A 12,778-nucleotide genomic window follows, 5' to 3' on the forward strand; every position below is an offset into this window, starting at 1 on the left:
CCTTCCCTTCCCCAGCCTCACTCTCTTTCCCTTCCACTGCCTCACTTTTCTTCCCTTCCCCAGCCTCACTCACCTTCCCTTCCCCATCCTCACTCTCCTTCCCTTCCCCAGCTTCACTCACCTTCCCTTCCCCAGCTTCACTCTCTTTCCCTTCCACTGCCTCACTCTCCTCTTCCCCAGCCTCACTCACCTTCCCTTCCCCAGCCTCACTCTCTTTCACTTCCACTGCCTCACTCTCCTTCCCTTCCCCAGCCACACTCTCCTTCCCTTCCAGAGCCACACTCTCCTTCTCTTCCCCAGCCTCACTCACCTTCCCTTCCCCAGCCTCACTCTCCTTCCCTTCCCCAGCCTCACTTACCTTTCACTTTCCAGCCTCACTCTCATTCCCTTCCCCAGCCTCACTCTCCTTTCATTTTCCAGCCTCACTCTCCTTCCCTTCCCCAGCCTTACTGACCTTCCCTTCCCCAGCCTCACTCACCTTCCCTTCCCCAGCCTCACTCTCTTTCACTTCCACTGCCTCACTCTCCTTCCCTTCCCCAGCCACACTCACCTTCCCTTCCCCAGCCTCACTCACCTTCCCTTCCCCAGCCACACTTTCCTTCTCTTCCCCAGCCTCACTCACCTTCCCTTCCCCAGCCTCACTCTCCTTCCCTTCCCCAGCCTCACTTACCTTTCACTTTCCAGCCTCACTCTCATTCCCTTCCCCAGCCTCACTCTCCTTTCATTTTCCAGCCTCACTCTCCTTCCCTTCCCCAGCCTCACTGACCTTCCCTTCCCCAGCCTCACTCACCTTCCCATCCCCAGCCTCACTCATCTTTACTTCCCCAGCCACACTTTCCTTCCCTTCCCCAGCCTCACTCTCTTTCCCTTCCCCAGCCTCACTCACCTTCCCTTCCCCAGCCTCACTCTCTTTCCCTTCCCCAGCCACACTCACCTTCCCTTCCCCAGCCTCACTCTCTTTCCCTTCCCAGGCCTCACTCTCCTTCCCATCCCCAGCCTCACTCTCCTTCTTTTCCCCAGCCTCACTCACCTTCTGTTCCCCAGCCTCACTCTCCTTCTCTTCCACAGCCTCACTCTCCTTCATTTCCCCAACCTCACTCACCTTCCTTTCCCCACCCACACTCACCTTCCCTTCCCCAGCCTCACTCACCTTTCACTTTTCAACCTCACTCACCTTCCCTTCCGCAGCCTCACTCTCCAACCCATCACCAGCCTCACTCTCCTTCCCTTCCCCAGCCTCACTCACCTTTCACTTTCCAGTCTCACTCACCTACTCTTCCCCAGCCTCACTCACCTTTCACTTTCCAGCCTCACTCACCTTCCCTTCCCCAGCCTCACTCTCCTTTCCTTCCCCAACCACATTCTCTTTCCCTTCCCCAGCCTCACTCTCCTTTCATTTTAAAGCCACACTCACCTTCCCTTCCCCAGACTCACTCTCCTTCCTTTTCCCAGCCTCACTCTCTTTCCCTTCCACTGCCTCACTCTCCTTCCCTTCCCCAGCCTCACTTACCTTCCCTTCCCCACCCTCACTCTCCTTCCCTTCCCCAGCCTCACTCACCTTCCCTTCCCCAGCTACACTCAGCTTTCACTTTCCATTCTGACTTACCTTCCCTTCCCCAGCCTCACTCAACTCTCATTTTCCAGCCACACTCACCTTCCCTTCCCCAGACTCACTCTCCTCTCATTTTCCAGCCACACTCACCTTCCCTTCCCCAGACTCACTCTCCTTCTTTTTTCCAGCCTCACTCTCCTCTCATTTTCCAGCCTCATTCTCCTTCCCTTCACCAGCCTCACTCTCCTTCCCTTCCCCAGCCACAGTCTCCTTCCTTTCCCCAGCCTCACTCACCTTCCTTTCCCTAGCCTCACTCACCTTCCCTTCACCAGCCTCACTCTACTTCCCTTCCCAGCCACACTCCCCTTCCCTTCCCAGCCAAATTCCCCTTCCCTTCCCCAGCCTTACTCCCCTTTCATTTTCCAGCCTCACTCTCCTTCTCTTCCGCAGCCACACTCACCTTCCCTTCCCCAGCCTCACTGCCCTTCCCTTCCCCTGCCTCATTCTCTTTCCAATCCCCAACCACACTCTCCTTCATTTCCCCAGCTTCACTCACCTTCCCTTCACCTGCCTCACTTTCCTTCTCTTCTCCAGCCTCACTCTTCTTCCCTTCCCCAGCCTCACTCTCCTTCCCTTCCCCAGCCTCACTCCCTTTCCCTTCCCCAGCAACACTCACCTTCCCTTCCCCAGTCTCACTCTCCTTCTCTTCCCCAGCCTCACTCTCCTTTCATTTGAAAGCCTCACTTACATTCCCTTCCCCAGCCTCACTATCCTTCCCTTCCACACCCTCACTTACCTTTCACTTTCCAGCCTCACTCACCATCCCTTCCCTTGCCTCACTCCCCTTTCATTTTCCAGCCTCACTCTCCTTCCCTTCCCCAGCCTCACTCACCTTCCCTTCCCCAGCCTCACTCTTTTTCCCTTCCCCAGCCTCACTTACCTTTCACTTTCCAGCCTTACTTACCTTCCCTTCCCCAGCCTCACTCCCCTTTCATTTTCCAGCCTCACTCTCCTTCCCTTCCCCAGCCTCGCTCACCTTCCCTTCTTCAGCCTCACTCTCCTTCCCTTCCCCAGCCTCACTTACCTTTCACTTTCCAGCCTCCCTTACCTTCCCTTTCCCAGACACACTCGCCATTCATTTTCCAGCCTCACTCTCCTTCCCTTCCAAAGCCTCACTCTCATTCCCTTCCCCAGCCTCACTCTCCTTTCCTTTTCCAGCCTCACTCTCCTTCCCTTCCCCAGCCTCACTCTCTTCTCATTTTAAAGCCTCACTCTCCTTCCCTTCTCCAGCCTCACTCACCTTCCCTTCCCCAGCCTCACTCACCTTCCCATCCCCATCCACACTCATCTTTACTTCCCCAGCCACACTTTCCTTCCCTTCCCCAGCCTCACTCTCTTTCCCTTCCCCAGCCTTACTCACCTTCCCTTCCCCAGCCTCACTCTCTTTCTCTTCCCCAGCAACACTCACCTTCCCTTCCCCAGCCTCACTCTCCTTCTCTTCCCAGGCCTCACTCTCCTTCCCATCCCCAGCCTCACTCTCCTTCCCTTCCCCAGTCTCACTCTCCTTCTCTTCCCCAGCCTCACTCTCCTTTCATTTGAAAGCCTCACTCACCTTCCCTTTCCCAGCCTAACTCTCATTTTCTTCCCCAGTCTCACTCTCCTTCGTTTCCCCAATCTCACTCACCTTCCCTTCCCCACCCACACTCACCTTCTCTTCCCCAGCCTCACTCACCTTCCCTTCCCCAGCCTCACTCTCCTAACCTTCACCAGACTCACTCCCATTTCACTTTCCAGCCTCACTCACCTTCCCTTCCCCAACCTCACTCACCTTCCCTTCCCCACCCACATTCTCCTTCCCTTCCCCAGCCTTACTCATCTTCCCTTCCCCAGCCTCACTTTCCTCCCTTCCCTAGTCTCACTCTCCTTCCCTTCCCCAGCCTCACTCTCTTTCCCTTCCACTGCCTCACTCTCCTTTTCTTCCTCAGCTTCCCTAACATTCCCTTCCCCAGCCTCACTCTCCATCCCTTCCCCAGCCTCACTCACCTTCCCTTCCCCAGCCTCACTCACCTTCCCTTCCCCAGCCTCACTTTCTTTCACTTCCACTGCCTCACTCTCCTTCCCTTCCCCAGCCACACTCACCTTCTCTTTCCCAGCTACACTCCCCTTCCCTTCCCCAGCCTCACTCTCCTTACCTTCCCCAGCCTCACACTCCTTCCCTTCCCCAGTCACACTCTCCTTCCCTTCCCCAGCTACACTCTCCTTTCATTTTCCAGCCTCACTCTCCTTCCCTTCCCCAGCCTCATTTTTCTTTGATTTTAAAGCCTCACTCACCTTCCTTTCCCCGTCCTCACTCACCTTCACTTCCCCAGCCTCACTCACCTTCCCTTCCCCAGCCTCACTCTCCAGCCGTTCCCCAGCCACACTGACTTTCCCTTCCCCAGCCTCACTCTCCAGCCCTTCTCTAGCCACACTCTCTTTCCCTTCATCAGCCACACTCACCTTCCCTCCCCCAGCCACACTCTCCTAACCTTCACCAGCCTCACTCACCTTCCGTTCCCCAGCCACACTCTCCTTCCGTTCCCCAGCCTCACTCACCTTCTCTTCCCCAGCCTCACTCTCCTTCCCTTCCCCAGCCTCACTCACCTTTCCTTCCCCAGCCTCACTCTCCTTCCCTTCCCCAGTCACACTCTCCTTCCCTTCCCCAACCTCACTCACCTTCTCGTCCCCAGCCTAACTCTCCTTCCCTTCCCCGGCCTCACTCTCCTTCCTTTCCCCAGCCACACTCTCCTTCCCTTCCCCTGCCTTACTCTCCTTCCCTTCCCCAGCCTTACTCTCCTTCCCTTCCCCAGCTTCAGTCTCCTTCCCTTCCCCAGTCTTACTCTCCTTCCCTTCCCCTGCCTTACTCTCCTTCCCTTCCCCAGCCTTACTCTCCTTCCCTTCCCCAGCCTTACTCTCCATCCCTTCCCCAGCCTCAGTCTCCTCCCTTCCCCAGCCTTAATCCCCTTCCCTTTCCCAGCCACACTCCTCTTCCCTTCCCCAGCCTCACTCTCCTTCCCTTCCCCAGCCACACTCACCTTCTCTTCCCCAGCCTCACTCACCTTTCCTTCCCCAGCCACAATCTCCTTCCCTTCCCTAGCCACACTCACCTTCCCTTCCCCAGCCTCACTATCCAGCCCCTCTTTAGCCTCACTCACCTTCCCTGCCCCAGCCACACTCTCCTTCCCTTTCCCAGCCACACTCCCCTTCCCTTCCCCAGCCTCACTCTCCTTACCTTCCCCAGCCTCACACTCCATCCCTTCCCCAGTCACACTCTCCTTCCCTTCCCCAACCTCACTGACCTTCCCTTCCCCAGCCTCACTCTCCAGCCCTTCTCTAGCCACACTCTCTTTCACTTCCCCAGCCACACTCACCTTCCCTCCCCCAGCCACACTCTCCTTCCCTTCCCCAGTCTTACTCTCCTTCCCTTCCCCTGCCTTACTCTCCTTCCCTTCCCCAGCCTTACTCTCCTTCCCTTCCCAAGCCTTACTCTCCATCCCTTCGCCAGCCTCAGTCTCCTCCCTTCCCCAGCCTAACTCCCCTTCCCTTTCCCAGCCACACTCCCCTTCCCTTCCCCAGCCTCACTCTCCTTCCCTTCCCCAGCCACACTCACCTTCTCTTCCCCAGCCTCACTCACCTTTCCTTCCCCACCCACAATCTCCTTCCCTTCCCCAGCCACACTCACCTTCCCTTCCCCAGCCTCACTATCCAGCCCTTCTTTAGCCTCACTCACCTTCCCTGCCCCAGCCACATTTTCCTTCCCTTCCCCAGCCACACTCACCTTTCCTCCCCTAGCCACACTCTCCTTCCCTTCCCCAGCTAAACTCACCTTCCCTTCACCAGCCTCACTCTCCTTTCATTTTCCAGCCTCACTCTCCTTCCCTTCCCAAGCCTCACTCTCCTTTCATTTTAAAGTCTCACTCACCTTCCCTTCCCCAGCCTCATTCACCTTCCCTTCCACAGCCTCTCTCTCCTTCCTTTCCCCAGCCTCACTCTCCTTCCCCTCCCCAGCCCCACTCACCTTCCCTTCCCCAGCCTTACTCTCCTTCCCTTTCCCAGCTTCAGTCTCCTTCCCTTCACCAGCCTTACTCTCCTTCCCTTCCCCAGCCTTTCTCTCCTTCCCTCCCCCAGCCTTACTCTCCTTCCCTTCCCCTGCCTTACTTTCCTTCCCTTCCCCAGCCTCACTCACCTTCACTTCCCCAGCCTCACTCACCTTCACTTCCCCAGCCTCATTCTCCTTCCTTCCCCAGCCTCACTCTCTTTCCCTTCCACTGCCTCACTCTCCTTCCCTTCCCCTGCCACTCTCACCTTCCCTTCCCCAGCCTCACTCACCTTCCCTTCCTCAGCCTTACTCTCCAGCCCTTCTCCAGCCACACTCACCTTCCCTTCCCCAGCCTCACTCTCCAGCCCTTCCCCAGCCACACTCACCTTCCCATCCCCAGCCTCACTCTCCAGCCCTTCTCCATCCACACTCACCTTCCCTATCCCAGCCTCACTCTCCAGCCCTTCCCCAGCCACACTCACCTTCCCTCCCCCAGCCACACTCTCCTTCCCTTCCTCAGCCTCACTCACCTTCTCTTCCCCAGCCTCACTCTCCTTCCCTTCCCCAGCCTCACTCTCCTTCTCATCCCCAGACTCACTCTCCTTCCCTTCCCCAGCCTCACTCTCCTTCCCATCCCGAGCCTCACTCTCCTTCCCTTTCCCAGCCTTACTCATCTTCCCTTCCCCAGCCTCACTCTCCTTCCCTTCCCCAGCCTCACTCTCCTTCCCTTCCCCAGCCTCACTCTCCTTCCCTTCCCCAGCCTCACTTCCCTTCCCCAGCCTCACTCTCCTTCCCTTCCCCAGCCTCACTCTCCTTCCCATCCCCAGCCACACTCCCCTTCCCTTCCCCAGCCTCACTCTCCTTCCCTTCCCCAGCCACACTCACCTTCTCTTCCCCAGCCTCACTCACCTTCCCTTTCCCAGCTTTCACTTTCCACCTTTCACTTTCCAGCCTCACTCACCTTCCCTTCCCCAGCCACACTCTCCTTCCTTTCCCCAGCCTCACTCTCCTTCCCATCCCCAGCCACACTCACCTTCTCTTCCCCAGCCTCACTCACCTTCCCTTTCCCAGCTTTCACTTTCTACCTTTCACTTTCCAGCCTCACTCACCTTCCCTCACCCAGCCACACTCTCCTAACCTTCACCAGCCTTACTCATCTTCCCTTCCCCAGCCTCACTCTCCTTCCCATCCCCAGCCTCACTCTCCTTCCCTTCCCCAGCCACACTCTACTTCCCTTCCCCAGCCACACTCTCCTTCCCTTCCCCAGCCTCACTCACCTTCCCTACCGCAGCCTCACTCTCCTTCCCCTCCCCAGCCCCACTCACCTTCCCTTCCCCAGCCTCACTATCCTTCCCTTCCCCAGCCTTACTCTCCTTCCCTTCCCCTGCTACACTCACCTTTCACTTTCCAGCCTGACTCACCTTCCCTTCCCCAGTCTCACTCTCCTTCTCTTCCCCAGCCTCACTCCCCTTCCCTTCCCCAGCCTCACTCTCCTTCCCTTCCAGAGCCTCACTCTCCTTCCCTTCCCCAGCCTCACTCTTCAGCCCTTTTCCAGCCACACTCACCTTCCCTTCCCCAGCCTCACTCTCCAGCCCTTCTCTAGCCTCACTCACCTTCTCTTCCCCAGCCTCACTCCCCTTCCCTTCCCCCGCCTCACTCTCCTTCCCTTCCAGAGCCTCACTCTCCTTCCCTTCCCCAGCCTTACTCTCCTTCCCTTCCCGAGCTTCAGTCTCCTTCCCTTCCCCAGTCTTACTCTCCTTCCCTTCCCCAGTCTTACTCTCCTTCCCTTCCCCAGCCACACTCTCCTTCCCTTCTCCAGCCTCAATCACCGTCCCTTCCCAAGCCTTACTCTCCTTCCCTTCCCCAGCCTTACTCTCCTTCCCTTCCCCAGCATTACTCTCTTTCCTTTCCCCAGCTTCAGTCTCCTTCCCTTCCCCAGTCTTACTCTCCTTCCGTTCCCTAGTCTTACTCTCCTTCTCTTCCCCATCCTCACTCTCCTTCCCTTCTCCAGCCTCAATCACCTTCCCTTCCCCAGCCTTACTCTCCTTCCCTTCCCCAGCCTTACTCTCCTTCCCTTCCCCAGCCTTACTCTCCTTCCCTTCCCCAGCCTCACTCACCTTCCCTTCCTGATCCTCACTCTTCTTCCCATCCCCAGCCTCACTCTCCTTCCTTTCCCCAGTCTCACTCTCCTTCCCTTCCCTAGCTTCAGTCTCCTTCCCTTCCCCAGCCTTTCTCTCCTTCCCTTCCCCAGCCTTACTCTCCTTCCCTTCCCCTGCCTTACTCTCCTTCCCTTCCCCAGCCTTACTCTCCTTCCCTTCCCCAGCCTTACTCTCCATCCCTTCCCCAGCCTCAGTCTCCTCCCTTCCCCAGCCTTACTCCCCTTCCCTTTCCCAGCCACACTCCCCTTCCCTTCCCCAGCCTCACTCTCCTTCCCTTCCCCAGCCACACTCACCTTCTCTTCCCCAGCCTCACTCACCTTCCCTTCCCCAGCTACACTCTCCTTCCCTTCCCCAGCCTCACTCTCCTTTGATTTTAAAGCCTCACTCACCTTCCTTTCCCCAGCCTCACTCTCCTTCCCTTCCACTGCCTCACTCTCCTTCCCTTCCCAAGCTTCACTCTCCTTCCCTTCCCCAGCCTCACTCACCTTTACTTCCCCAGCCTCATTCTCCTTCCCTTCCCCAGCCTCACTCTCCTTCCCTTCCCAAGCTTCACTCTCCTTCCCTTCCCCAGCCTCACTCACCTTCACTTCCCCAGCCTCATTCTCCTTCCCTTCCCCAGCCTCACTCTCTTTCCCTTCCCCAGCCTCAATCTCCTTCCCTTCCCCTGCCACACTCATCTTCCCTTCCCCAGCCTCACTCACCTTCCCTTCCCCAGCCTCACTCTCCAGCCCTTCCCCAGCCACACTTACCTTCCCTTCCCCAGCCTCACTCTCCAGCCCTTCTCTAGCCTCATTCACCTTCCCTCCCCTAGCCACACTCTCCTTCCCTTCCCCAGCCACACTCACCTTCCCTCCCCCAGCCACACTCTCCTTCCCTTCCCCAGCCTCACTAACCTTCTCGTCCCCAGCCTCACTCTCCTTCCCTTCCCCGGCCTCACTCTCCTTCCTTTCCCCAGCCCCACTCACCTTCCCTTCACCAGATACACTCTCCTTCCCTTCCCCAGCCACACTCACCTTACCTTCCCCAGCCTCACTCTCCTTCCCTTCCCCAGCCACACTCTCCTTCCCTTCCCCAGCCTCACTCTCCTTCCCTTCCAGAGCCTCACTCTCCTTCCCATCCCCAGCCTTACTCTCCTTCCCTTCCCCAGCTTCAGTCTCCTTCCCTTCCCCAGTCTTACTCTCCTTCCCTTCCGCAGCCACACTCTCCTTCCCTTCTCCAGCCTCAATCACCTTCCCTTCCCCAGCCTTACTCTCCTTCCCTTTCCCAGCCTTACTCTCCTTCCCTTCCCCAGCTTCAGTCTCCTTCCCTTCCCCAGTCTTACTCTCCTTCCCTTCCCCATCCTCACTCTCCTTCCCTTCTCCAGCCTTAATCACCTTCCCTTCCCCAGCCTTACTCTCCTTCCCTTCCCCAGCCTTACTCTCCTTCCCTTCCCCAGCCTTACTCTCCTTCCCTTCCACAGACTTACTCTCCGTCCCTTCCCCAGCCACACTCCCCTTTCTTTCCCCAGCCTCACTCTCCTTTCCTTCCCCAGCCACACTCACCTTCTCTTCCCCAGCCTCACTCACCTTTCCTTCCCCAGCCACACTCCCCCTACCCTTCCCCAGCCACACTCTCCTTCCCTTCCCCAGCCTCAGTCTCCTTCCCTTCCACAGCCTTACTCTCCGTCCCTTCCCCAGCCACACTCCCCTTTCTTTCCCCAGCCTCACTCTCCTTCCCTTCCTCAGCCACACTCACCTTCTCTTCCCCAGCCTCACTCACCTTTCCTTCCCCACCCACAATCTCCTTTCCTTCCCCAGCCACACTCACCTTCCCTTCCCCAGCCTCACTATACAGCCCTTATTTAGCTTCACTCACCTTCCCTGCCCCAGCCACACTCTCCTTCCCTTCCCCAGCCACACTCACCTTTCCTCCCCAAGCCACACTCTCCTTCCCTTCCACAGCTACACTCACCTTCCCTTCACCAGCCTCACTCTCCTTTCATTTTCCAGCCCCACTCTCCTTCCCTTCCCAAGCCTCACTCTCCTTTCATTTTAAAGCCTCACTCACCTTCCCTTCCCCAGCCTCACTCTCCTTCCCTTCCCCAGCCTCACTCTCTTTTCCTTCTACTGCCTCACTCTCCTTTCATTTTCCAGCCACACTTTTTTCCCTTCCCCAGCCACACTCACCTTCCCTTCCCCAGCCTCACTCTCCTTCCCTTCCACAGCCTCACTCTCCTTCCCTTCCCCAACCTTACTCTCCTTCCCTTCTCCAGCCTCACTCTCCTTCCCTTCCCCAGCCACACTCACCTTCTCTTCCCCAGCCTCACTCACCTTTCTTTCCCCAGCCACACTCTCCTTCCATTCCCCAACCACACTCACCTTCCCTTCCCCAGCCTCACTTTCCTGCCCTTCTCTAGCCTCACTCACCTTCCCTTCCCCAGCCTCACTCTCCTTCCCTTCCCCAGCCTCACTCACCTTCCCTTCCGCAGCCTCACTCTCCTTCCCGTCCCCAGCCTCACTCTCCTTCCCTTCCCCAGCCACACTCACCTTCCCTTCCCCAGCCTCACTCTCCTTCCCTTCCCCAGCATCATTCTCCTTTCATTTCCCAGCCTCAGTCTCCTTCCCTTCCCCAGCCTCACTCTCCTTCCCTTCCCCAGCCTCACTTTCCTTCCCTTCCCCAGCCTCACTCCCCTTTCATTTTCCAGCCTCATTCATCTTCCCTTCCCCAGCCACACTCACCTTCCCTTCCCCAGCCTCACTTCCCTTTTACTTTCCAGCCTCACTCACCTTCCCTTCCCCAGCCTCACTCTCCAGCCCTTCTCCAGCCTCACTTACCTTCCCTTCCCCAGCCTCACTCTCCTTTCCTTCCCCAGCCTCACTCCCTTTTCATTTTCGAGCCTCAGTCACCTTTCCTTCCCCAGCCTCCCTCACCTTCCCTTTCCTAGCCTCACTCTCGTTCTCTTCCCCACCCTCACTCTCCTTCCCTTCCCCAGCCTCACTCTCCAGCCCTTCTCCAGCCTCACTCTCCTTCCCATCCCCAGCCTCACTACCTTTCATTTTCCAGCCTCACTCACCTTTCCTTCCCTAGCCACACTCACCTTCTCTTCCCCAGCCACACTCACCTTCCCTTCCCCAGCCACACTCACCTTCCCTTCCCCAGCCTAAGTCTCTTTCTCTTCCCTAGCAACACTCACCTTCCCTTCAACAGCCACACTCTACTGCGCTTCCCCAGTCTCACTCTCCTTCCCTTCCGCAGTCTCACTCTCCTTCCCTTCCCCAGCCTCACTCTCCTTCCCTTCCGCAGTCACAATCACCTTTCCTTCCCAAGCCACACTCTCCTTCCCTTCCCCAGCCTCACTCTCCTTCCCTTCCAGAGCCTCACTCTCCTTCCCATCCACAGCCTTACTCTCCTTCCCTTCCCCAGCTTCAGTCTCCTTCCCTTCCCCAGTCTTACTCTCCTTCCCTTCCGCAGCCACACTCTCCTTCCCTTCTCCAGCCTCAATCACCTTCCCTTCCCCAGCCTTACTCTCCTTCCCTTTCCCAGCCTTACTCTCCTTCCCTTCCCCAGCTTCAGTCTCCTTCCCTTCCCCAGTCTTACTCTCCTTCCCTTCCCCATCCTCACTCTCCTTCCCTTCTCCAGCCTTAATCACCTTCCCTTCCCCAGCCTTACTCTCCTTCCCTTCCCCAGCCTTACTCTCCTTCCCTTTCCCAGCCTTACTCTCCTTCCCTTCCACAGACTTACTCTCCGTCCCTTCCCCAGCCACACTCCCCTTTCTTTCCCCAGCCTCACTCTCCTTTCCTTCCCCAGCCACACTCACCTTCTCTTCCCCAGCCTCACTCACCTTTCCTTCCCCAGCCACACTCCCCCTACCCTTCCCCAGCCACACTCTCCTTCCCTTCCCCAGCCTCAGTCTCCTTCCCTTCCACAGCCTTACTCTCCGTCCCTTCCCCAGCCACACTCCCCTTTCTTTCCCCAGCCTCACTCTCCTTCCCTTCCCCAGCCACACTCACCTTCTCTTCCCCAGCCTCACTCACCTTTCCTTCCCCACCCACAATCTCCTTTCCTTCCCCAGCCACACTCACCTTCCCTTCCCCAGCCTCACTATACAGCCCTTATTTAGCTTCACTCACCTTCCCTGCCCCAGCCACACTCTCCTTCCCTTCCCCAGCCACACTCACCTTTCCTCCCCAAGCCACACTCTCCTTCCCTTCCCCAGCTACACTCACCTTCCCTTCACCAGCCTCACTCTCCTTTCATTTTCCAGCCCCACTCTCCTTCCCTTCCCAAGCCTCACTCTCCTTTCATTTTAAAGCCTCACTCACCTTCCCTTCCCCAGCCTCACTCTCCTTCCCTTCCCCAGCCTCACTCTCTTTTCCTTCTACTGCCTCACTCTCCTTTCATTTTCCAGCCACACTTTTTTCCCTTCCCCAGCCACACTCACCTTCCCTTCCCCAGCCTCACTCTCCTTCCCTTCCACAGCCTCACTCTCCTTCCCTTCCCAACCTTACTCTCCTTCCCTTCTCCAGCCTCACTCTCCTTCCCTTCCCCAGCCACACTCACCTTCTCTTCCCCAGCCTCACTCACCTTTCTTTCCCCAGCCACACTCTCCTTCCATTCCCCAACCACACTCACCTTCCCTTCCCCAGCCTCACTTTCCTGCCCTTCTCTAGCCTCACTCACCTTCCCTTCCCCAGCCTCACTCTCCTTCCCTTCCCCAGCCTCACTCACCTTCCCTTCTGCAGCCTCACTCTCCTTCCCGTCCCCAGCCTCACTCTCCTTCCCTTCCCCAGCCACACTCACCTTCCCTTCCCCAGCCTCACTCTCCTTCCCTTCCCCAGCATCATTCTCCTTTCATTTCCCAGCCTCAGTCTCCTTCCCTTCCCCAGCCTCACTCTCCTTCTCTTCCCCAGCCTCACTTTCCTTCCCTTCCCCAGCCTCACTCCCCTTTCATTTTCCAGCCTCATTCATCTTCCCTTCCCCAGCCACACTCACCTTCCCTTCCCCAGCCTC

This window comes from Procambarus clarkii, chromosome 47 (genome assembly GCF_040958095.1).
Source record: "Procambarus clarkii isolate CNS0578487 chromosome 47, FALCON_Pclarkii_2.0, whole genome shotgun sequence".
Taxonomy (NCBI): domain Eukaryota; kingdom Metazoa; phylum Arthropoda; class Malacostraca; order Decapoda; family Cambaridae; genus Procambarus; species Procambarus clarkii.